The sequence below is a fragment of the Polypterus senegalus genome, chromosome 7 (assembly GCF_016835505.1).
Source record: "Polypterus senegalus isolate Bchr_013 chromosome 7, ASM1683550v1, whole genome shotgun sequence".
Classification (NCBI taxonomy): domain Eukaryota; kingdom Metazoa; phylum Chordata; class Cladistia; order Polypteriformes; family Polypteridae; genus Polypterus; species Polypterus senegalus.
In genome coordinates, this window is record NC_053160.1 from 156,059,225 (window position 1) to 156,073,787 (window position 14,563).

The 14,563-nt window shown below is 37.9% G+C and overlaps 1 long non-coding RNA gene across 1 annotated transcript in view; it reads right to left on the reverse strand.

Annotated features, from left to right (window-relative positions):
* Positions 1-554: 554 nt before the first annotated feature.
* The window catches only part of LOC120532209, a 42,121-nt gene continuing 28,112 nt past the window's right edge, over positions 555-14,563 (reverse strand). Inside the window, exons 2-3 of the long non-coding RNA XR_005634256.1 lie at positions 10,016-10,061; positions 555-639 (exon numbers count right to left, since the gene is read on the reverse strand). This is a non-coding gene — a long non-coding RNA (uncharacterized LOC120532209). The remainder of the gene's footprint in view (positions 640-10,015; positions 10,062-14,563) is intronic.

The window sequence follows — 14,563 nt, forward strand, 5'->3', positions numbered from 1 at the left end:
CATCATCAGCAAGACAGCATAAAGGTCAGGCTGAACACTTCTTCATCATCCAAGTTTGCAGAGAAAAACACAACAAAACTTAGTGTGCATTTATTCAGTTAGTGTTCTTGGCAAAACAACTTTTGTGCTAAAACCTTTGATTACGCTTTAGGGTTTTGGTTTTTGTTTTGGCAAAGGTGTGTATCTGAGCTCATGGTTATAAATCTTGGCTTGTTTTCTTCTTGTCATTTATAAAAATTCACTGCCAATTCTGTGGTGGTGGTACAGAATTAAGAGGCAATCAGGCAGCCTTTTGATTTTATGCACCTAAAATCTGGAAAATGTTATCAATAGAGATTATGTTAGGCTAGTGCATTTCAAATTTCAAAAATCTACTAAAAACACACTTAATCTGGTCTTTCATTATTTGCAATACATTTACTGTTATTGATTAAAAACATGCTGCCTAACTACATTTTGTAAGTTTAGGTGTGTATGGCTTGCCTTCATAGAATAGTGCTGTTGATAATCTTTATTATTAATATTATTCATATTTAAATAGATCAGGTACTGACCTTTTTTTTACGTTTTTGTTTCTCTTTTCTTTGTCCTGTGGCATCACATCCAAATGTCCCATGTACTCAGCAGTCAAGTTTGATGCTGAAAGTAATGAAGAAGACATTCCTATGACAAGGCCAGCAACACCGTGTTATCATATGCAGACATTGTTGACTACAGAATGTCCCGATGGGGCTGGGGGGTTAATTGTTCCTGGAATCCCTAGAGGTTTATTTTCTCCAGTATTTGCAAATGTAATTTTTATATCCTCTCTCTTCTTTGGCTTTCTGACCATAGTATACTATCCTTTATTCTAGATAATTTTTAATGTTCATTTTTTCCCTTTGTGACTGTAATTTTTTCTTTCTTTTTTTGTAAAGCACTTTTTGTATAAAACTGTGACACATAAATAAATGTTGAATTCCGTTTACCTCATTTTTGTATAGCACTCTTCAGTGAGTGCAGACTCAGAGCACTGTAACAAGCCAATTTATTAAAATGGAACCTAACACTATCTAACTTTTAACATTGTCATCGAACTACAGTCAGTTGACAACAAAAGAGAGGAAAACAAACACACCAACTAGTAGCATCTCGTCAGAAAATAAACCTCTGGATGGTCCGGAGTCAGTTTTAACAGACAAAGTCAGAGTCCTGAAGACCTTGGCCAGCTGGCGGCCCACCCTATTCTGGACATTCTACAGTACAGACTGTGCTGGGCCATCTAATTTGATGACAGAATCTTTACATCCATGGCTAATAGTATTACAGATGACTTTCCACTGGCAGGAAAACAGCTTGGATGTAGAGCAGTGGCACCAAGTGTCATAGAAGGATGCCAAAAATAGTAACCGAATAGAAGAGGGTTAGTAACAGTTCGTTCTGAATTACTGTAGCATTTATATTTTTGTGCAAATAGCTAACAAACAGACATGCAATATGTAAAGTTACTCAGTAGTTCTCATCAGGGTATGCCAGACTAAAGTTGTGACTTTTCATTCTGCATTTCAAAGCTGAGACCAACGGGGCATCTCTAATAAAAGCAAGCAGCTGTTACTATTGTTACGGTTGTTACTGTCTAAATTCCAAGCCGCTCACTGCCCAACTTTCCAGTTCTGGGTCATGGAAAATTGATAGCAGCATCATGTACAAGAAAGGAACAAACTCTGGATAGGATGTAGGTCCATCAAAGGGGGCACTTTAGACTTACCATGTAACCTAACATGCACATTCTTAGAATATGAAAGGAAAACTGGAGCATCAGAAGAAAAAGGAGAACTTGCAAACTCCGTATACAGAGCTGGCCCAGTGAGAGCTGAAGTTTTGAGGCAGAAGCATCAATTATTGTGACACTGTGGTGCCCTACTTTAATGATCTCTACTAAAATGAATAAACTGTTTAAACAGAGTTCATTGATATGCTTTTCCATTCCAGATCCAGAAGAAATCTCACAGTTGTGCTTGCTGTACTTGTTAAAAGGCAAGATTGGAATCACGCCAGCATAGCTGAATTGAGATAAAACTACAATCCTTTTGACCTTTAACCAAAAATTCATGGAAAAGCATTTCATTCTTTGAAATAATATAATTCATGTCTATCATCTCATTTACACTCAAGCTAAGATAAGCCTGTGTAGATATTTCACATAGAAGTGCCGTTCATTTATAGGCAGGTTATTATCTTGTCATAGCATGCTAGAATAACAGAATTTACAGCATACCTAACTGTATCAGCCTCTGGGGATACATACTGGACATTCTTCATTATTAAAATAAATAATTATGGAAAAATGTATCCTTATAAAACCCCAGACTAAAGAAATAATACATTGTTAGATCTTGTTACACACACACGTGTACAGTACATGGACTTTTTTAAGGAACACTTGAGCCAGTTTGTGTTATTAAATCCATTCATCCCTCCATCTGTTTTCTAACCAGCTTACTCTGTTCATGGTCATGGGGAGGTAGTGTAAATTTCAGGGGCACATGGTGCAAGAGGGAATAACCTTAGACTGAGTAAGTTGAACAGCAGCTAAGCCAAGCTTGGAAGGAACCACATTTTATTACAGACGCACTCTGTCCTACACCCACGCTGACTCATAGTGTCACCAACTAATCTAAAACGCGTATCCCTTTATGGGAAGAAAATCATAAAATCCAGAAATCCAGAAATACCAGAAGAATATAAAGAATCAACACAGACTGTTACGAGGCTGGGATCTGAACACAGGTCTCTTCAGTCAGGTATTAACGCCAAGCACTGTGCCCCCTGCATACCGTTCATTTATATTTTGTTTTGTCTTTGAATGCAGTACAAACATAAAACATGATAACAAGTTTAGCAGGAAGACTTCTGAAAACACCTTAACGCTGTGTTGAATTTTCACCACCTCAGAGGCCCCCATTCCTGGGGAAATAGCAAGTTGATGTTTTACTACCAGCCTACTTTTCATTTTATTTTAAACTATATGAGAGATACATTTTGTTGATTATGGTAGTGCTGAATCCCTGCTAATGGCTTATCCAGATATTATCACATACTGTGAGTGAGCTAAAAAGGAAATGTGTAGCAGATATGGTCTAGAAAAACAGGAAGGAATGGGAACCATGCCAAGAATCTCAATGTTGCTAACAACAGTTTAAAAGTAAGGGTTCATCTGAGGGGAGCCAGGGTTAAAAAGCAAACAGCAGGATTGATGATCTAGTGAGCCATAGTTTGTCAGTAAAAAGAGAAATGGAATTAAAATGTACCTACAGTGCCTCTAGTCTCATTCGTTATTTTACAAATTGTTGTAAAAATATAGTTATGGGTGGAACTCCTCACTACATACCATACATTAATTCTGTTTTTTTTTTATTTAATTTGACAGTGATGTGTGGAGGCGAGAAGGCACTATATCTTAGATAATGCCACATCAGGGTGGGCCTCAATATCCACAACCGCTTTCTTGTGTTCAGTTTGGTAGTGTTGCTTTGGCTCCAGTAAGAAGTAGTTTTCTATTCCGAAATCCATAACAGAGTGAGCTCTGTGATCTAACAGATGACAGTGATGTCTGTTATGCAGATATCAAACAAGACTGAATTTGATTGTTTACACATCATTGGATGTTTTCAGCATTACGTGGGGTGCACTTTATTGTCCCATACTGCCAAAGGTTTGGTTTTAAATGCACTGCTTTCACCTGGCGGGCACCTTGAGAAGGCTACACTATTGTTTAAACTACATGAGCTCCAAAAAACCATGACAATCAATTTGTTTTGTTTTATTTTTGCTTTTGGGAACAATGACTGAGATACAGTACACTGTGGCCTATAGTTTTTTCTTTCATTACGCATATTTTGAGCTGCTTTAATTGTGGACATACATGTGATAATAACTGACTGACTTTCAAGTAAAATAAATGTTTTTAAAAATATATATATATATTGTCAAACACGTGCGATTAGGAGGCAGCTAATGGGCTTGAGTAACTGTAATACTACATCAGACCAGGGGGTGGTGGAGTGTGCTGACTATCTCTCTCAGTCTCTTGCAGACCATTCCCAGGAAATCCTGCCAGGTTATGCCGCCACTGATGCCGTCACTTCCGGTACCGGTCTTCTTCTAGCCCTTAAAACCACCATCTTACCTCCACTTAATCAGTTCCGTTTTGGACTCTATCTTGTAAACAATTCACTTTTTCAAACTTTTGCAGCCAGCACCATATTATATGGGTGCCTGCCCCAAACCTTTGTGACTGTCTGAAGTCAATTAGCTAAAATATGAATATATATATATATATATATTTTTTTTGTTCTTTATTTCACCTTATACAATTTCTTGTATTAGGAATTTGTTAGTTTTCGCATACCCCTTGGGGTCAGAGCGCAGGGTCAGCCATTGTACAGCACCCCTGGAGCAATTACAGGTTAAGGGTCTTGCTCAATGGCCCAGCAGAGTAGGATCTCTTTTGGCAGTGATGGGGATTCGATGATTTGATTGAAATTTGGTGACATTGTAGGGAAAAAAAATTAGCCAACTCATGTTATATTTGTTGATATTTGTAGTTGATAATGCTGTAGTGAGTGGGTACTATGTCCTTTTTTCAGCTCAGCAATGAGAAGTGATCACACAAATAAATGGGTCTTGCAGTTCATGCAGAAGAATGCTACCAGCTGAACAGCACCACTGACTAGGCTGTGGCCGTAACTGTGTATAGAATAAGGGCTGGTGGGGAATGAAGAAGGGAAGGTGGCCTACACAGGAAAAAGACAAGACCGTAAGTGTTGCAACTCAGTTAAGGAATCACCCATGTCACCCTTACTATACATAGTTCACAATATAATTTCTTTTTACCTGTCTTGTCCTTTTCCCTACAATTTTTAAAACTTTAAATTCATGGCATATGCTGAGTTAATGTGCAGCCTTTAAAAAATGTTGCTGTTTGTAATAAGTTAAAGTATAACATGATTCAGTTTTAGAAGGCTATTGACTGGCTGTGGCTTTCAGAGTTAAGCATTAAACAGACCTGCCTGCATTGTGCTTTCAATGGGGTGGTCAGGCGAGTGAAGAAGGGAAAGTGTCCTGTACAACAAAAAGAGACTAGGTGGTTTGGTCTGTGAAAAAAAAAACTTAAAAATGTTTTGACCGATTTAATTGATATTTGCTGACATAATAGATAGTAATGTTGTAATGAGTATGCTATGCTAATACAGTAATCCCTCCTCAATATCAGGGGTTGCGTTCCAGAACCCCCCGCGATAGGTGAAAATCCGAGTAGAAACCATATGTTTGTATGGTTATTTTTATATATTTTAAGTTCTTAGAAACTCTCCCACACTGTTTATAAATATTCTCCGCACAGTTATACAGTAAACCCTCATTTATAGCAGTTGATCCGCTCCAGACAGATAAATGAATTTCCAAGAAGTAGGATTCTTTATTTATAAATCTAATATTTTCGCAGTTAGAGCATTGAAAACCTGTTTACGACCTTCTAAATACGTTTTTTAACATTATTAGAGCCCTCTAGACATGAAATAACACCCTTTAGTCAAAAGTTTAAACTGTGCTCCATGACAAGACAGAGATGACAGTTCTTTCTCACAATTAAAAGAATGCAAACATATCTTCCTCTTCAAGGTGCGTGTCAGGAGCGGAGAATGTCAGAGAGAGAGAGAGAGAGAGAAGAGAGTAAAGTAAACAATCAAAAATCAATAGGGCTATTGCGCTTTTAAGTATGCAAGCACCGCGATAAAGCGGCACAATGAAGGGATCAATGTGAAGGTAGCCTTTCAGTATTTTTTTTTACAGGCGCGTCCGTATCTTCTAAGCAAACAGCCACTGTGCAAACAGCCCTCTGCTCACACCCCCTCCGTCAGGAGCTGATAATGGGGCCAATCATACGCCTCCCCGATGGTATTGCATGATGGATAAGTATCTGCCTGTATTTCTCAGAGAGAGTGAGAGACAGAGAAAAGCAATCAATGAAAATTCAATACGGGCTGTTAGAGCTTTTAAGTGTGCGAAGCAGCCGCGGGAAGCATATCGTATATCATTGAGGAGTTTTATTTAATATGTAATACGTGCTCTGATTGGGTAGCTTCTCAGCCATCTGCCTATAGCATCCCTTGTATGAAATCAACTGGGCAAACAAACTGAGGAAGAATGTAACATAAATTGAAAGACCCATTGTCCGCGGAAATCCGCGAACCAGCGAAAAAATCCGTGATATATATTTAGATATGCTTACATTTAAAATCCGCGATGGAGTGAAGCCGCGAAAGTCGGAGTGCGATATAGCGAGGGATCACTGTATACTGCATCATTTTTTCACCTCAGCTCTGAAAACTAATCTTAGAGATAAATGGGGTTGACAGTGAGTAAAGAAGATGTGGTGTTCCACACAGCAAAAAGAGATTGGGTGATGTACTGTGTGGAGAATGAGCTGTTAAGTAGATGAAGGAAAGTTAAGAAAGTATAGAGAAGCTCAATAAGATCTGGTTAGCAGCCACGTTATAACTCTCGACTGTGAGCCAGGCAGTTTGGCTGTGAGTTTGACCGTGAGTGACCTTCATGAAAAGCTCTTCTCTTGGCTGTCTACATTTGACAGTGCCATGTCTTTTTACTGTACCAATGAAAACATCTCTACAATCCATTTATAGGGTGAAAAACAAACACAATATTGACATTTCTATATATGCTCTCTTTCTTGTTATAAAATGAATAGGTTGCTAATGTATATACAAATATATATGTATATTTATGCATGATATGATCCCAATGCAAACAACTTTAAGAGTGAAGCAAAGACTTATATTGCAAGGAACCTTATCAGAATTATGTGATGTTAAAAGTGGTGCCCCTCAGACGTCAGTATTTGGGCCACTGCTTATTTTAATATGTATTAAAGATCTTGATAGGAATACAAATACCAAGTTTGTTAAGTTTGCCAATGAGAACCAGCGATGTGGAATGACAGATGATGCACAGTGGAACCAGCCAAATTATTACAAAGGGATATGGACAGTATGCAGGCTTGGGCAGATAACATGTAGTGTAAGTAAATATAAGGTAGTACAAATAACAAGTGAAAATAATATACACAATGGGAGGATAGAAATTTGAAAGTACCCCTTTTGTCCAAGGAATCATAGTGGACTCATCGCTCTCTACATCCAAGCAGCATACAGAAAGTATTAAGAAGGTTAACAAAGTATTAGGTTATAAAGCACAATGTGTAGAACAGAAGTCAATGGAAGTTATGCTTAAGGCTTATAAAACACTAGTGAGGCCTCTCCTGGAGAACAGCACGCAGTTTTGGTCTGCAAGCTATATATGAGCACCAGAGAATGTCCAAAGGAGAGCAACTAGATTGATTCTGGTATTAAGAGGTATAAGCTATGAGGAAAGAAGGAGATGAACCTTTTCATTTTATGCAAATGGAGATTAAGAGGTGAGATGACTAAAGTTTTTAAAATTATGAAATTAATTAGGGGCGGCATGGTGGCGCAGAGGGTAGAGCTGCTGCCTCCTGGGTTCGCTTTCCAGGTCCTCCCTGCGTGGAGTTTGCATGTTCTTCCTGTGTCTGTGTGGGTTTTCTCTGGGTGCTCTGGTTTCCTCCTACAGTCCAAAGACATGCAAGTTAGGTGCACTGGTGATCCCAAAAATTGTCCCTAGTGTGTGCTTGGTGTGTGTGTGTGTGTGTGCGCGCCCTGCCCGGGGTTTGTTTCCTGCCTCCAGCCCTGTGTTGGCTGGGATTGGCTCCCCCTGTGACCCTGTAGTTAGGATATGACGGGTTGGATAATGGATGGATGAAATTAATTAGTGTAGTGGATCCAGGCTGGTACTTTAAAATTTTATTCAACTAGAACACAGAGGCAAAGCTGGAAACTTGCTAAGGGTAAATTTCTTCTCCTTTATGTAAAGAAGGCCTTTTCTTCGCGTAGAGATTCATAAACACAGAATAAATAAACAAGAAGTGTTGTAGACAATGGGAGTTTAGAGAATTTCAAAATTCAACTTGATGCAATTTTGGAGAAGATGGTGAAATAGGACTGGTGACATTTGTTGGGCTGAATAATATAATGTTCTTATAATTGTTTTCTAATGATCTAAAGAAGCTAGTTCTGATGGTCTAATATGAGGGTTAGCATAATGTTACTCCACACCTTTATAACAACAGCTTAATTGTGATATTCAATATGTTTAACCTGTGAGTTTTATTTAATTTATTCAGAGTGTACTAAATGTGCATCCCACCAGTAAATTTATCCTACGCACACTGAGTAATGAGCCATGTTATCAGTGAAAGTAGTACTGTAGAAGCACATGGTCCTGTGATGTCAGATGTGAACTGATGCAAGTCACATAACTTGCAACTCTGTTCAAAAATGGGAAACAGCATGGCTGTGCCCACAGAATGAACAACAAAATGTAAACTCCTGCGAAAATAAAAAAATCTTTAGCACATCAATGCCATCATGTCACTGTCAACACCCTCATTCATTTGTCATTGATAATCCTGGAAAAATATATTTAATGATATTCTAGCAAAAATGCCTGCATTTTGTTAATTTTGATCATGCGACTAGATTACTGACATGTGGATTATGCGATAAGTGTAACGCGAGTTTTCACATCGTTTGCAGATCTACAGCATTGAGGACAACTAGTTATCTAATAAACCTTCTTACTCTCAATTTTGCATGAAAAGAAATTTCTTGGAGATCACTGCAAACTTCATGGGGTAAAAAAGTAATACTTAAAAAATGATTAGGAATTCGGAGTAGGCAATTACTGAGCTTGTAGCTCACCAATAGATAAGATGGCGGCCAAACCCATGTTACCGTTCTCCTATGATGCTACATGCGTGTACAAATAAATATAAGACTTTCCCCTTAGCAACAAGCGGTGTTATAGCAACTACAAATCCAAAATGGCGGAGAAATAATGTTATCACCTTGTGACACTAAAACAGTAAAAAGTAATGCATAAATTGTAAAAAGATTAAAATATTATTGTGTCTCCAGTTAATTTTTAACGTTCTTAATATTATATCATAGGATTTATGACATGTACATATATTACATTATATTGATACAATCAAACCAAACTATGTGACTTACTAGTATTTTGGTATTTTTCCTATAATGTTTTACACATTAATGTTGTGCTTTATATTTCTTTTGGTGTTATTAGGGGATAGTTTATATAGCCAGATGCTCTCACTAACTACTACATTGTAATGAGAGTAAAGTAAGCCGCCTACTTGACTAACATAATAGCATCTTTGATCTGGCTAACCTTAAAGTATGTCAGGGATTTTATTCACCATGTTCTGCATATTATTTGTGGTCTCCTGGTAAAAAAATATTTATTCTTGGTTATAAAGGAACACCATTTGTCTTACCAATAATATTCAATAATTTATGTATATTTTAAGTGCCTGCTGACTATGTCCATCAGCTCAGGTGTATATGCATAGGGTGTTTGTGTTTTGATGTTGGCCTTGTTGGGTTTCTGTCTTTGATTTTGGTTCTGTCTCTGTTTAGAAAACTCAGTTAAATTGAAACTCTCTCTAACCTCTGCCACTCAGTAACTAATTTTCTATTTTCCTCAGCTGGACCAAATCCAATGAGCACATTAACATGTCCCCACTGGCTTGACTGCACTGCTTTCCTCTCTGACATGTAATTACTGTATCTTTAAAGCTTGACTACTGACTGAAAAATCTGAGCATTCTAACACCATAAAATGCCAAATGTATGTGCTTATCGAGAAACAGTTGGGACCTGAATATTTTAAAGAATGGGGGTATCATTTTTGGAAAATCTGTGCACTTTTTTAGCTTTTTACTGCTCATATACAGTTTCTTCAAATTTCTAAAATATTTAACCAAAAAATTATATTACATGTTGCATTATATTCATTTCTTTGAGCTCCATGGTATCTTAACCTAGAGATGGACTGGAAATTTGGACAAGTAGATCAATACCCAGTTAGCTGGTCTGTCTGTTGGCTTGGTTGTCACGCCACAAAATCTGAAAAAGAAGGACAGGAAAAAATGAACAAGAGTGTGTGAGCAAGTTAGACACAGAGAAAAAGCATCCTTTGCACATCTCTCCATTCATATAATCCTACTACACCCCAGGCCAACCCTCAGTACCCGAGATGGAGAATAATTCTTCAATAAAATGGAAGGGGGTGCGGGGTTGAAAAAAATGAAAAAATATAAATCACTCCAACAACTGGAAACAATGTGAAAGAAAACTCACATTTAACAAGTGAGGGACTGCAGCCAAGTCAAAGTGTAGAAATGGTCAGCTCAGCAGCCTATTTAGTAAGACTACTTATGATGGCTGGTAGGCCAAGACACTAATAATCAGAACACTCAAAGTAAGAGAAATTTTAAAATGGCATATTATGAAGCAACCACAGTGGTAAAGGATAAGTTGAAAGTTTATGAACACTGTGTAAACATCCGCTGGATGATGTCATAATTAAAAGACTTCTCTTTGATTTTATTTCCTCTACTTTAACGCAGCCAACAATCATCTAAACTGCTTTATTTTACAAGACAAACTTTAAAATCCATGTGGAGTGGAGTTAAAATTAGCTAGAAAGTAGTGAATTGAAGGTTAGGTGAGGCTAAAACCTAACTTTGTCCATGTGCTAGACCCTCACACATTCCTAGTTTTTTACAGGGAGTAGCCAAGTGCAATATCAGCAGAGCACAGCTGGAGAGGGACAGGGGGACAAAGCAGCTGAAGGAGTGTCAGGAAGAGGCAGCAACTTGGAAGCATCTGTACAGCCTGCGCTTTTACAGTATGTCAGTGAGTATACCATAATACATCACTTACAGGAAAAAGCAACTGGGAGTGTTATGTGTACAAGCACTCAAGGGGTGTACAAGAATTGTTGGTGTCTGGTTGATTGTGGTGGGACACTCTTGCCAAAAGTCCAGGATTATTTTATGTTACCAGTCCATCTCTGCCTTAACCACAAAGTCTATCACATATTCTCTTTGATAGTCATTTTAGTAGGGACAATGACAAATGCCTCTCTAGCTGCTGGTATGACTGTATGGATTGTGAATTAAGTAAAGAGAAACATCAATTAAACAAATACTGAACTGAATGCTAAAATAAACAGTGCCTATAAAATTCTTGGTGGTAAATCTGGGTTCTTGTAGGCTTCATTCAGGATTTCCTTGCATTTTGTTGCATTCATTTTCTCTTGCATCCCCATAAACATTCCAGGGCTTACAGCAGAGAAGAATCCACAAAACATGATGCTGTTACCGCCATGCTTTATGGCAGGGATGGTGAGTTTTTGATAATGTGCAGTGTTAGGTTTACACCAAACATGGCTTTTATTGCGAAGGACAAAAAGCTCATAAGACCATATAATGTATCCTATGTGCCTTCTGGCAGACTCTAGCTGAGGTGTCACATGCGTTTATTTTAACAGTGTCTTTCTCTTTGTCACTCTCCCATAAAGCTGTGATTGGTGAAGCACCTGTGCAATAGCTGATTGTATGCACAATTTCTGCCACTGTAGTTTGTAACACCTTCAGAGTTCTCACTACCTTCATTAGTCTTCTTCTTGTACCATCACTCAGATTTTGTGGACAGCCTGCTCAAGGCAGATTTACAGTGGTGTTACAGTAATCCCTCGCTATATCGTGCTTCAACTTTTGTGGCCTAACTCCATCGCAGGTTTTATATGTAAGCATATCTAAATATATATCACGGATTTTTCGTTGCTTCACAGATTTCTGTGGACAATGGGTCTTTTTATTTTTGGTATATGCTTCCTCAGTTGGTTTGCTCAGTTGATTTCATACAAGGGATACTATTGACGGATGGCTAAGAAGCTACCCAATCAGACCACGCAGTTAAGTTCCTGGGTGCTGATTGACTCTACGATGGAGAGCGCGGAATTCGATTTCGGTTTGCGTTAGCCGGCATCTCATCTCGCTCATTCAACATCAACATGTTTCTTTGTGCGTACAGTAGTCAAGCCCTTCGTTATGTCTACAAAACAATCTGCTCCTGCTACTGCTTCCGGGGCCGTGCCCAAGTGCCAATGGAAGATCTAACAATTGCTTAAAAGGTAAAAGTGTTGGATATGTTGAAGGAAGGGACCAAGGAAGAACAAGATGACCCAGCATAGGAAGAAGAAGACGCCGGGCTAACTCTCGAGCGTCTCGTGACCATTCTACGAATGGCAAATGATTTGTTCTTTGCAATTTAAAAATGCTCTTGACGGCGCCACGGAAGCATATAAAAACCTTCTTTCACAAATGAAAAAGCAGCGCCAGCAACTGCCCATCACAATGTTCCTTACCTGCAAAACTCTGCCTAGTATGCCTTCAGTGGAAGAAGAAACTCCAGACGATGACGGCGATGCTACACAATTGCCTGAAGAGGCTCCTTTAGAAGAGCTGTAACGCTCTTCTTTGATGTGCAGTAAATGTCATCGTTATCGGAGAAGTCGTCGTGTCACTGTTGGTGAGTACCCATAACTAATTTTCTACGTACTTAGTACATGTATGATTGTTTAGTGTAATTATTCACACATTTTATAGAATTTTTCTTGCATTGTAAGTTTTTATTGCTGGTGGCCTGTCTATCGTAATGGATGTAACATGTATGATAATGTATCGGAGACACTCGATATCTTTGAACTAACATTTAGGTTTTATGTATTTAAATGTTGTAGATTTTTCATTTATTTTTATATTACCTAATCAATTACAATGTGTTTAAAACTGCATTATGTATTATATAAAACTCCTCAATGATATACGATACGTATGTTTGTGCGTAGTATATAAACAGTGTGTTTACATACATAATTTCACCGAATTTTACCTAATATCTAAGAGAGTACAAAGGGTTTATGCTGTATAACTGTGCGGGAAATATTTATGAGTGTGGGACAGTTTATAAGAGCTTAAAATATATAAAAATAACCATATGAACATATGGTTTTTACTTCACAGATTTTCACCTTTCGCTGGGGTTTCTGTAACGCAAACCCCACAATCGAGGAGGGATTATTGTATACTCTTTCCATTTCTTAATGACTGATTGAACTAGACTCCACCGGATATTCAGTGACTTGGGCATTTTCTTGTCTCCTTCCCCTGACTTGTGCTTTTCAATCACCTTTTTATGGAATTACTTGGAGTGTTCTTTTGTCTTCATTGTGTAGGTTAGGCTCCCATGCTGGCTCATCACAAGTTGGCCCTTCCAGATAAGGTACATTTATACTACAATCAATTGAAACCCCAGACGCTGAAATTATGTGACATCTAAACCCAACTGGATGCACCAGTGATGATTTAAGTGTGTCATATTAAGCAGGTAAATGCTTGTGTTATCTTTTATTTTGTGTTTTATAAATGTAATTAATTTAAATCAATTTACAGAGATCTCTTTTCGCTTTGATATTAAAGTGTCTTTTTCTGTTGATCAGTTTCTAAAAAGCCAATTCAAATGCACTGGGGTTCAATGTTGTAACATAATAAAATGTGAAAAACATCCGAGGTGAATACTGTTCATGGGCGCTGTAATGTAATTAAGCCGGAAAAATAATGTCCTTGATTAACCCGCGCCTATTACACCATTTTCCCTCACTCGTAAACTCCGTAAGTCAAATTTTTTTTTTTTCGGGTCCCTTTCAGTTCGATTTAGCGAGGTCCGACTGTATATTACAGTTAGAGCTAAAACATGTCATTTGTTCATGTTACTGCCTGGGGGGTAAGTTACCTCACTCTGATTAATGTGTTTATTCCTCACTATGCAAACAGGGACTTAGCAATTGAAATGATTCATTCTGTTACCAACTCTCTAATGATGAAACATTCTGACCTTTAAATGGTGGTAACTTCAAACAGGGGAACTTTGGAAGGAACAATGACATATTTCCATCAACACGTGTCATGTTCCATTCATGGATACAACAAGCTGGACTTGCTTTATTCAAATGTTAAATGCCTTTAAATGTAAACCTGTGGCACCACTGGACAGATCTGACCACGTCTTACTCCTACCTACAATTCTGTTATTAAACGGAAACAGTTCTCGTGTGTTTGGGGGTTGTTGTTGTTTGTTATAATATTTATATTTTTCTTGAGTTTCTGTAAAGTCTTAATTTTGCCTTGGGAACAAATAATGTATCATCTATCTGCTGTATGTATATATAAAATCTTAAATACTTAACAAATACCACTTTCATTTAGGTACTGCAAAAATGCATTTATTACTTATTTTTTCTAATGTAACAAGACCTTAACAAAGGCTTCCTTTGGTGTTAATGACACAATGCATCAGTAGAGTGGCTATTCATCTCTGTGCAGTGTGGCATTTGATATGCTGGTAAAATTCTATATGAAGAATTCACAAGTTGTATATTTAAGTATACAATATCAAGAGAAATATGTCTCACTTGAGCTACCTTTGGCCATTCCAAAGTGAAGTTTTTAGTAAGTCACATTGCAGAGAGGCACGGTGGCGCAGTGGTAGTGCTGCTGTCT